The sequence below is a fragment of the Leptodactylus fuscus genome, chromosome 10 (genome assembly GCF_031893055.1).
Source record: "Leptodactylus fuscus isolate aLepFus1 chromosome 10, aLepFus1.hap2, whole genome shotgun sequence".
Classification (NCBI taxonomy): domain Eukaryota; kingdom Metazoa; phylum Chordata; class Amphibia; order Anura; family Leptodactylidae; genus Leptodactylus; species Leptodactylus fuscus.
In genome coordinates, this window is record NC_134274.1 from 37,590,464 (window position 1) to 37,602,607 (window position 12,144).

Below are 12,144 nucleotides of genomic sequence, written 5' to 3' on the forward strand. Positions count from 1 at the left end.
GCTACTGATTGAATTCCAATTATACAATACTAGCTTCTGCTCGCGACTTCATCTGCGTGTTGTTGTTGTCGATGATCCGCTTATATTTAGCCAATTGCTGCTGTCCATGATCGGCCTGCCTGGGCGTTTTGGCTCTGCTACATCTCGTCACCTTCCATTAAACACCATTCTCAGCAGCTTCCACACTGTCCTGTTCAATCCGATATAGCTCCGCCCACACAATATTGTTATCTTATCGTAAATGGCTTGAGGACCTGTGACGACGTCATTGAGGGTCCTTTAGTCTAGTATGAACCTAAATTCGTCTTTTAACAAACGATTAGCAGGACTTGAATAGCCTTTTTAAAGGCTATTCAGGCATATGTTTATCTAAAAAAGCGAAAATCCAGTGATCGAGCCCCTTTAAGCTGATATTAATTTAACGCACGCGACTAGCTTCAGAGCGAGGACATGACGTGTCAGTTGTTGGTTGGCCTGAGAGAACAAACTTCCTGCAAAAGTGATCTGTTTGCTCAGGTTATGTCCTGTCTTCTGACGTGTATTGTTCATTACGGGATCCGTTACACCGTATATTCTTCATATTCCCTCAACACCTTTAAAATTCTACGCGGTGTGAACGTCTCACACACCTATACGACATTTCATCCCATCACTTTACTGGATTTCCCCTTTAATGTTTTCTTCTATAACATCGTATTTTGGATTTTTATTAAATTTAGTAATATAATTTTTCTCCGCCGTATAATTTTGTTACTTATCTTTGATCTCTCGGGATCCTGTGCTGCTATTGCCAAAGTGAAACAAGATTTCCACTTATTACCTGTTTAATATAGAAACTGTCATTTTACAGTTTTTCGTAGTTTTTTTTTTTTTTAGTGTTGCACTGTCCAAGCACCGCAATGTATGTAATGAGTTAAGGTTGTGAATTGCAATTTTAGCTAGGTTTGTAATTTGGTGCAATTGGCTGTGACGCTATAGTGCACTAGAAAAGCCTGCAGGTAACGCTATAGCTTTGATGCATGATGACTTTTAGAGAAGAAGCTTGCGCGCTATGTCTGTGTACAGCCATTTATTTGTATGTCATAAGGAATTGTGCTCCCTGAAATTCTTCCTGACCTCTGGTACACGACCGTGTTGCTCATCATGTTCCTCTCACCCTCTGTTACCATAAGGAGCTGCAGATTTGTCGTGATCCTCCACTGAGCCTTGCTATTTAAAAGCTGAATAGAAAGCTGAAAATCTTTCTTCCTTTTCTGTAATGAATTTTGTGCGCACCTCCTGCTGTGAGCCATCTCTTGTGTCAGTCAGTATTTGGCACCGCAGACACGGGGGCAGTTTCCCAGCTATGCAGAAAGTGGCAGCCTCAGCAAATCTTTATCCTGTTGGTGCCCGTTCCGGGCTAATGGACTATGTCTCACTATTTGGAAGAAGTCCAGAGCCCAGCAACAGCATAGCCTTGTCACATCCGATTTCTGTACAAGCTTTGAGAAAGAAGGTTCGCCTTAGTAAAACAAGCTTGTAGAAGGAGGTGATCAGGACATTGCCGGCCATTTAACTGCCTTGTTACTGAAATGAAAAATGGCACCGCTTCTTTGTGCGCATCAGGTCACGGATTTACTGAAGGCTGCGGCGGGAAGGAGATGGTGTTGTAGTGACATATTGCGTGCGACTCTACCTTAGTACAATCTTTAAAATTAGGAGGGGACCCTACTATATATGATGTTCGTATGTGCCCTATGGTATTTGATCAGGGGTATTCATACTGAAACAACCCCTTTTAATATATCAAAACAAGTCTAAAATAAAGACTTTGAAACCAGTCTTGCTCATGAATCTTCGTTTTGCGTCTACAGCTCCTGCGCAGACCTGTATCACCATGGTTACAGACTACAAACAAACCCTATGTAGCCGGATTCTGCAGTCCTAATTCACAGTCTGGCTCTTATTCTTTGTAATTTACAGACAGTGTGGTGCAGATGAAGGGTTTTGTAACCTGTAATGGGGACCCCCCACACAAGTGCATCTACAGTGGGTCTATACAGTGCTGACTCTCCGGACTGATGTAATAATATAGAATGAAATAATATCTAGTTTTTCTGGCAACGTTCCACGTGTAGCCTTTTGCTGCATCTCTTAGCAAAGCTTCTTAGGACGCTTCTTCTTTGCAGCCGCTCGCATTTCTGTGTTAAAGAAACAATGTAGTGAGGGAGATGGAGCAGAGAGAGAATGAGTCTTTGCCTTCACAGAAAAAGCTTTAATGCAGAAGTCAGTTCATAAATCTGTCAGTTTCCTATGAATGGCTTACAGCGCCCTGTACACGAGGAACCATTCTCTGACTGCACTGCATGCAGTGCGTCCCCCTCCACTTCAGGTTTGCACAATGCTTCAGGCCCTTGAAGTTTATGAGCCTCTCACACAGGGGTGTCAGCTGGTGGTTTGGGGCCATTTATACTAAACTGCATTTAGCCAACAGTTTCTCATGGACGTGGCTTATCACTAGAAATGTGATGCAACCAGAGATCTCGGTAGAATTAAAATCACCAATAATTCTCATTCTTCTTTTAGTGTCCCCTCATGAGGTCATTATTACTGTGACCATAGTCGGTGGGATTGTTGTCAGTGATGACCTATGGTTACTACCAAAACCCATAGATAATCTTATATTTGGAATTGTGGTATCTATCTGGTGATGGGAAGCCTTGGGATTAATGGGTGATTCCCATTTTATACAGTTATGACATATCATAGGTATACTTTTTACTGAGAGGAGCCTTGTTGAGGGATAGCTGTGTAATTATCCCAGGGGTCATGGGCAATGCAGGCTTAATGACTGAGAAATCTGTGTTTTAATACCTTCGATGTTGTATGTTCTCAGGGAGTGTCACCTTCATGTGCAATGCCCCAGACTCTCTGCACTGAATGTTTCTGGCCATTGAGGAGTAGTAACTCAGAACAGGGAGCTTTCCTTATTGTCTCTATAGCACTTCAACTGTTTTGGGGGATGAGTTGGACTCTCGTCCATGGCAGAATAATGGTTTTCAACAACCTCCTGCCATAATGCACCACCCTAAGACTTTTATGGGGCCCTGGTATTCCTTTATATGCCTCCAATTTATTTTATTAGGAATCTGAAAACCAATCGTGTTGTGTTCCTCTATGTGACAAAGCTATGCTACTAGGGGAGAGAGTCCCGAAATACTAACCTGCACCGGATAGCGTACAGCAACACACTGACTATGTATAGCTGCACTGTAGGAACCCCAGGGGCCTCCACAATGTCTCCTGCTCGTGGCTCTGTCATGTACATGATGCCATAAGGTTAATTCACAATTCTCTATTACACAGATCAATCTTAAAAATATTGGGCATTGTTAATGGCCAGCTTTATTGTGGTTGCCTCTGGGCAGAGATTATCTTCCATCATCTATAGCTGGCAATACACAGAAGATCTTGGATCCATTCTTGGGTCCATTTATACTATGGACAATCGTCTGACTGACTGTAGAGTCAGGTGTTTTTTTTTTGTTTTTTTTTGCAGATTGTGAGCTCCATATAGGGATCACAATATACATTTTTTTCCTATCATTATGTCTTTGTAGAATGGGAGGAAATCCATGCAAACACGGGGAGAACATACAAACTCCTTGCAGATGATGTTCCAGTGCTGCAAGGCTGCAGTGCTAACCACTGAGCCACCGTGTGGCCCCGAGTCGGGGTTTATTTTGTCATAATTTTGTTTATTATTTGAAACCTTGAATTTTTCTCCTATATTTGTGTATCAGATTTATGATCTAGATTTATCTATCTATCTATCTATCTATCTATCTATTTATCTATCTATCTATCTATCTCATATCTATCTATCTATCTCATATCTATCTATCTATCTATCTCATATCTATCTATCTATCTATCTATCTATCTCATATCTATCTATCTATCTCATATCTATCTATCTCATATCTATCTATCTATCTATCTATCTCATATCTATCTATCTATCTATCTATCTATCTATCTATCTATCTCATATCTATCGATCTAAAAACAAAGACACCTGGTAAATATTTAGTTCTTGTGATGTGTTTATGAAGCCTTCAGATCTCATTTTCTCTGTGGCCTTCTCATTTGCTTTGTTGGAAAGTGCAATTGCAAGTCTTTGCTGACTCCTCTGGTTGTCTGATGCAGACAGGGTTAATGAAAGCCATGTTCTGAATTTCAGGAGAAATAAGCTTCAGTCTTCTCTGCCTTTTCTTTTATCAGTGTATTTCAAGTGTACAGCTGATAAACTGTTCTGCATAAGGCTTCTATCTGTGATCAGCTAACAAAAGCCAGGAGAGATATACTGCACACTTCCCTTTAATGTCTCCCTTTGGCAGCTTTAATAGATCTTAGCAACACTGTAGCAACTGAACCCTAGAGCTCGCCTTGTGCGCCAGCGTCAGATCGCGGTGCACACGTCTCCTGCTGCAGGTATCCCTATTTGTTTATTGAGCAGCAGGAGTAGTTAATTTATTAGTAAACCATTAGCGTGCGAGTGGAGGGGAGAAAAGCACCAAAGAGAAATCTGGCTGTGCGCGCAAGTCTAGCTCATTTCTGATTTAAGTCCAAGGTAAAATGAACAGCAGAAATGTTAAAAGCTGCCTTGTTTTCCATCATGGCAAGGAGCAGACAGAAGTAGCACTGTGCTTCCCGCCGTCTGCTCTTCCCAAACTTACTCTATTAGCAGCCACGTTCTGAAAGCCACGGCGTGACTAGTAAGTAAAGGAACAAAATGGAAAACTCCTTCGCATGTTTTATCCAGGAATTCTCCAGTTCGTGTTTTCCAGAACAGTAACTACAGGATATCTCCCTATAGACTTGCAGGTTTTATGGGTTTTGAGGGTGGAGTCGTCTGTTTTAACTTGACCCTACAAAATATCTAAAGCTGTCCAAACACATGACATAAATGTCGGCCTACCATACCGATATTGTGGGACCCGCCAATCCTCTCTTCTGTATTGGGGCCTCCCAACTCTCCCTTAAGCAGAGATAAGGATCTGGGATTTGGATGTCAATATGTTCTTTGGGAGAATAAGCCTCTGGCAGTGACTTGTACTCTCCTCTTCCTCAGTCGAGTCCAATGTGCAGGTATAAGGTGGGGTCCGGAGACTGTTCAGCCGATGGCTATATCATTAGCCCGAAACCATGATCCTGTCTACCCGTCAACTCCTTGTGAACATTCACTCTCAAAGGACCCATGAGGCGTCTCCCCAGAACAATACTCAAGGAGACCGGATCATTTAGCATCAACCTATTGGAAGGAATTGGACAAAAAGTTGATATAGGCCCCTCATAGAGGTGCATGATACATGTGGAGTACGTCTGTATTATAGGTCAGAGTTTTATGCTCAGTCAGATGACTTAGGTTTTTAGAATGAGAAATTGCAGCATCAAATTTGCTGTGTGTGTACATAAAGGCGTAAAGATGAAATATCTGTTTGGCAGACTCTCTTCTCAATGCTTCCATATACATGCATACATAACTTGGCCATGCATGGATTGGTTCAGTTTAGACAGAGAAGAAAGGTGCTACGTTACTCCTCTGGTTTTGGCTTATCTCCCTGTAGTTGAAATCCATCTACCCGATCCTCATCTCCCCTGACGGGATTGAATCAGAAGCCTCTTATGGACATGAGATAGTTGTCCAGTCCCAGCGACGTTGTTGGTTGCAGACGACACATCTTGCAATTGGTCTGCCTGACTCTTAAGTGTGAACTATTGGTTCTATTCCAATCCTGCATTCAATATAGTTAACAGACTCTGCAAAACTTTAGGCATCAATTTTACCCCTGCCCACAGATTTCCACTATAATTTTGTACCTTATGTTTGTTATACAATTATTGAAAAGTTCACGGTAAGTTGTTTATTTTTTTGTTTGTTTTTTTTTTTTTTCAGGTTTTTTTTTTAACTTGTCATCTCATTAATTTTATTTTATATTTTTTTAAAGTTTATGTGAACATTTTGTAAAAGCCAAACTGAGACGTCTGCTTGTTACACAGCTTGTTAAACTCACTGAGCACTTCTAACGAACTTCATGTTAGGAGCCTGTAGGTTGGATACGCGCTCCTCAGCGTATGGCTTTAATTCACCTCTGGGTTATTTAATGAGCTCCTTTCCATATGTATTAAAGTCTGATGTGGCTATGCAGAGAGGAAAGGAGATGAGGCTGTGGGGGGAAGGCGGCTTCTGTGTTTCTTAGAACAATGGTATTTCACAGACTCTAAAAAAACCAAATGGTCCTCCCTGTCTGGCTTTCGTTCCTACTCCCTTTTTTCTTTCGCTCCCTCCATGACCAATTCAACTTCTTTTTTCTACAAGGATGTGTTAAAGTGTATGTGTGTGTCTTGGAGGGGGGGGGGGGGGGGTCCTTCTTTGAGCTAGCCACATATCTCAAGTTTGTTTGGCTGTCGCTCCCAACTTAGCCAAGTAAGCGTGCGTTGACTATGTGAAGAGGACATATACCTCTGGAAACTACCTAGGTCCATTATGTCATTTAGACTGGTCTACTAAATCTACTGGTCTACTAATGTGTCCCCCCCCCCCCCCCACACACACACACGCATTCCTGCACTCACTAATCTACTCCATAGTGGCCCTGCACACAGTATTATGCCCCATGGTGGCCCCTGCACACAGTATTATGCCCCATGGTGGCCCCTGCACACAGTATTATGCCCCATGGTGGCCCCTGCACACTGTGTTATGTCCCATAGTGGCCTCTTCACACAGTATTATGTCCCATAGTGGCCTCTTCACACAGTATTATGTCCCGTAGTGGCCTCTTTACACAGTATTATGTCCCATAGTGGCTCCTGCACACAGTATTATGTCCCATAGTGCCCCTAGTACACAATATTATGTCCCATAGTGGCCCCTACACACAGTATTATGCCCCATAGTGGCCCCAGTACACAGTGTTATGCCCCATAGTGGCCGTTTGTAGGGCTGCTCGGAAGATTCCGCTATATGTTAAGGATTTCTCTACATGGCAAAATTTCCAAATTTATTTCTGCCTGTACTTTGTGTCTTAAAACATCCACAGATTGTGTCTTTCGCTGAGAAATCCGCACACCACATTCCCAATTTTCTCAAATAAAGTGAAAACTCAGACTATATATTCGGCATTAAAACCACATGGCAGTGACCTCATTCAGGTTCGTCCCGGGAAATGGCGCCAAGTCCATGTGCTAGTGTCACCCAGAATATTCATGGGTGTGCTTAGGAGCCGATAGAAGCATGTAATGTAATGTAACCCTTCCATAGTATCATTGTCATGTCCTAGGATATTGAGATATTCCAGCATGTGGGTTCTTTCTCTTTAAGTGGTTTTCCATTTGGAGTAAGGAGAGAATCCAGCACCATTTAAATAGAAGTTATCCTTCTGAAAACATTAATGCTCTTTTGCATCACATCCTATGAAATTTATTATCCTGTCCATTTTTTATTACTTTCTAATTGGCTAATAAAGGTTTCAGTATAATTGGCCAAAAAAGATCAAAGTTACGACTGGTCATTACACGAGCCACTTTATGGCTGAATTTCTATAGACAGAATCTAGTACATGACTGGTTTCCAATGATCGGTGAACACATTAGGGGGTGCATGTCAGGGGTTATTCTCCCCTATAAGAAGTGTATGCGAAATAGAACTACACAACTTATTGTGTACTCGCTTAGGATACAATAATTTGCATCGGAGGCGAAGTTCAGTTTTTGCATTTATAGATTTGATTTGTTTCTTGTTTCTTTGATTTGTTGCCATTTTTGTAAGTGCAGGCTTATCAATGAGATCGCTCCGGGGTGAGAGTTACAATCTCACTGCTTGTTATGGGCATTTTCCCTTTGTATTAGTGTTGATAGGATAAATTTCTTCCAGTGAGCGCAGTACCTGAATTGGGATGTAGTCTATCACACACGGAGACGATACTTGGAACCAGACTGTGTTTGTTTACTCACACACATCCATATTACTGTATATAGACACACATACGTTGATCTGTGTGTATGCACAAAGTCCATATAGGTTGCCATATGGATGTATAGGAGTTAGCAAATAAAGCTTTTAGATCAAGAGTTGCACTTTAGCTATACTCTAACCTGCCAATACTGTTGCCTGGAAGAACCTTGTACATTGATATGTCATGTATGTTGTGTTTTTCAATGTATGTTTTCAATGGGTTTTAAAAAAAAAAAAATTATATATATATATATATATATATATATATATATATATATATATATCTTGGGGTTTGTTTGTGTGATATGCAGCATAGGAAGCATTTCCATGTGAAATGTATATATTTTAGATATATTCTAGATCAGTGATGTCGAACCTTTTAGAAACCGTGTGCCCAAACTGCAACCCAAAACCCACTAATTTATTACAAAGTGCCAACTCTGCATTATAACCTTAAAAATGTGCGGATCCACAATTGCACACAATTATGGTCCTGCAAAATATGGTCATACGAATGAGGCTTTATATGCTTTCTGTTTCTCAGTGACCCCCACACAGTACAATCAGCTCCACAGTGACCCCCCCCACACACACACAGTATAATCTGCTGCACATTGGTCCCCACACAGTACAATCAGCTCCACAGTTGCCCCCACACAATACAATTTGCTCCACGGTGGCCCACATACAGTGTAATCTGTTCCACGATGGGTGCCCAAAGAGAGGACTCTGAGTGCCACAGGTTCGCCATCACGGTTCTAGATGCATAGAAGAATCTGCTTGTAACCTGCTGCCCTATGACCTGTATTTTCTATGTGGATGGTTAACCCTTTAACCATGTGGATGTCTGTTCACTTTTGCAAAAAGCAGTTGTGTTAAAATAAATGCAGGCTTTGAAACGTTCCTGTGGTTCTTTGCGTAGCTTCACTAGCTCCTGATATTAGCATGGTGCCACTTCACACATATTTGCATCCTAGTGTATTGTTTTGTATTATTGTGAGGTGTGAGTCCCATGTGCCCGCTGTCTTTGCTGCATCCGCACAGGCTTCTTGGTGGTTGGTGTTCTGCTCGGTGCGGTTATAATGAGCTCTTGTGCTGTGATTCATAGAAATCTTGGAGAGCAATGAAAGGATGAGGAGGATTATAAATGTACGACGCGCTTGCACCCACCATTTCCTACCACCTCCTAAGGCTTTGGGAGATCATTGTTGGGGGCTATTTGTTGAATGTGTACTGATCTGTAAGGATGGCTCTTATTTACGCTTGTTTCATGCCCTGCGATATATACAGTATTATGGGTCATAATACAGGGGGTGAAGGAACTGAAACTCAGACATTGACTATGCCATAATGAAAGTTTTGGGTAGGACTGTTGTGTTGTGTTATGAATAGAACGGTTTCATGTATAGGCCGACCTACTGTCTTAGTGCATGATGGAATGAAATAGATATGAGGTTGAATTAGATCTTCTTTATAGTAACAATTATGTTATACGGTTAATAGACCACAGATCCTGCAAAAGCTCTCCTTAAGTTTCTCTGGTATTCATTTTGGGGCTTCGACTTGTAATTGTGGGCGAGGCTGACACACTGTCTCCATAAGCTCTGCCAGCGGAGTGCTCTCTGCCCATGAATAGACCCAGGAGGGGCCCTTCCTCCATAGGTAGAGCCAGGAGGTGCCACAAGTAGGACTCTCAGTAGATGTTGCATGAGACTTGTCTTGAAGGTCTTTCCTCTTTTGACCTAATACTCTGCAATAATAAAGCACATACTATGATATTTTATTATTTTCCTAGTTACATAGACTAAAACATAGCTCCTACCTGTTTCTACTTCACTATGTGATATACTAGCATCTGCCCGCGACTTTGTCTGCATGTTGTTGTTGGCTATGATGTGCTTATATTTAGCCAATTGCTGTTGTCATTGATCCGCTTGCTACGGGTCTCGGCTCTGCTACATCACTGCATATGCGCAGCATACCCAGCTGTATGTACATCTCTGAATATGGAGAGCCTACTGAGCTGTGCTACAGCGCTGCCTAAGCTCTGCTACATCTGGCCATTTGGAGTACAGGGGTGTTCTTATGTCAGTGTGTGAGCAGCTTCTGCGTTACAAAGGGCTGAACGGATGTTGCTGAAATTTGCCATAGTTCGATGCGCCTACTCCCGCATCTTGGCTCTGCTACATCACTGCATATGCACAGCATAGCCAGCTGTATGTACATCTTTGCCTACTCAGCTCTGCTACAGCGTTGCATAAGCTCTGCTACATCCGGTAATTTGGCTTACAGGGGTTTGGTTATGTCAATGTCTGAGCAGCTTCTGTGTTTGAAACGGCTGATTGTTGAATGTTGCTGAAATTTGACACAGTTCTACCACCTCCCTATCAGAGGCTGAACAGCAAATCCCCCCTCATGCTCACAAAAACTGTACAGCCGATATACTCCTCTTGCCCACACATAGCCTGCATGCTGTGTACTGTCCTGAGCTTCCATTCGACTCCATGTTCTGCAGCTCTCAGACTCTCCAGCTTCATCCTATATTGCTCCGCCCACACAATAGCATTTGCCTATCTGAGAGCGGCTCAAGGACCTGTGATGACGTCATCAAGGGTCCTTTAGTGTAGTCAGAATATAAGTTCGTTCCTAACAGTCGTGAAGTGACACCATTTAACGGGATAAAAAGTATCCTATGTTTTAATCGGGGTTCCAACCTATGAATGTCGAAATTTAAGGCAAATCCGTTCGGCCGTTTTTGTGTGGATTGAGGAACAAACATCCAAACACACAAACCTTCACATTTATAATATTAGTAGGATTCTGGTGGTCTGCAAACTCCACGGCCCCATCAGGGTCTAACACTGTCCACGCTGCCAGGTGTCTTGCTTGGAGCTGCTGTTTTACCTGGAGAAGCCCAGTCCTGTGTGCATGTAATTTCTACAGAGTAGGGGAGATGGGCATCTGTCAGGTTCTGGAGGTCCTTATCTCTACGTGAAGCAATAACAGAACTCCATCTTGTCTGCCCCATCCTCAACAGCAATCCACGAGCAAAGGGTCAATAATCATTAGATTTTGCTATTGGGTCCTGGCAATGAAACAACTATGTACTGGATATGGTTAGTTTAGTAGGAAGGACTTGGCACAATTTTTTGTTAGTAGTTCAGAAGCCATATGGAATTACTGTCCCGTAGGTTAATACAGCCAATGTGGTAACGCAAGTTAATTTTGGAAAAGTTTTTCCAAATTCATCTTTATTAGAGAGGGGTCTGGGGCTCGGTGGTTGGTTGGGATTCTGGCAACATCTGCATGGAGTGCATGTTCTTCCCGTTTGTGGGCGTTCTCCATATAATCTGGTTTCCTTCCACATTATACTGATTGGTTAACTGGCAACAAATTTACCTTACTGTGCCTGATACCGAGATTAGATTGTGACCACTACACAAAACGGAGCCTTAATACAGCCTTCACCTCGTCCTGGTAAACTTCATTGGCTGGCAGCTATACCTCGTAATCATTTTAATTCCTGCTCATCCTGAGCTTAGCCGTCCAATGGGCAGTCCATGTTTGTGACGACTTTTTTTGCGTACATATGCGTAGCTGTCAGCCACTCAGTAGGACCGCCCACTGGACTCCTGAAGCAAGAACGAGCAGGGATTAAAATGAAACAAATACCAGTTCTACGGAATCGTTGACAAGAATACTATTCTATCAATTTTCTCAATAACATGCTACGTGTTCAGTGTGATGGTTCCCTTTAATAAACGTAAAAAAAAAATCTGAATTGAATGTCAGTTTCCGCCTGCCCCATAGCTCCCCGGCTTCTATGAGCCATCTAAAAGCACATTAGCAGTCTGTTCATAGACCAGTGATTAGCTAATCTGATGACTGCAGGACGGCGTATTGGACGTATCCGATCACAATTACCAATGCTGCAGCGCTCAATCCGGATACATGAAGGACGGCGCTGTAAATTGCTGCTCGCTGTAATGATCACAATGATGCTGATGGACTGTGTTTTGCAACCCTATATTTGTGCACGCTAGACGCTTGGTTTACAAAGGGGTTAACCGGAGGAGCCGTGAAACAAAACATTTGTGCGGTGGCCTGTTGGCAGTTCCTAGTGGCAGATATACGGCTCTCCTCTA

The 12,144-nt window shown here is 42.4% G+C and overlaps 1 protein-coding gene across 3 annotated transcripts in view; it reads left to right on the top strand.

The window, feature by feature from the left end:
• ZMIZ1 (zinc finger MIZ-type containing 1) overlaps nucleotides 1-12,144 on the top strand; it is a 203,037-nt gene that overhangs the window by 101,178 nt on the left and 89,715 nt on the right. The gene's annotated exons all lie outside the window — the stretch shown is intronic.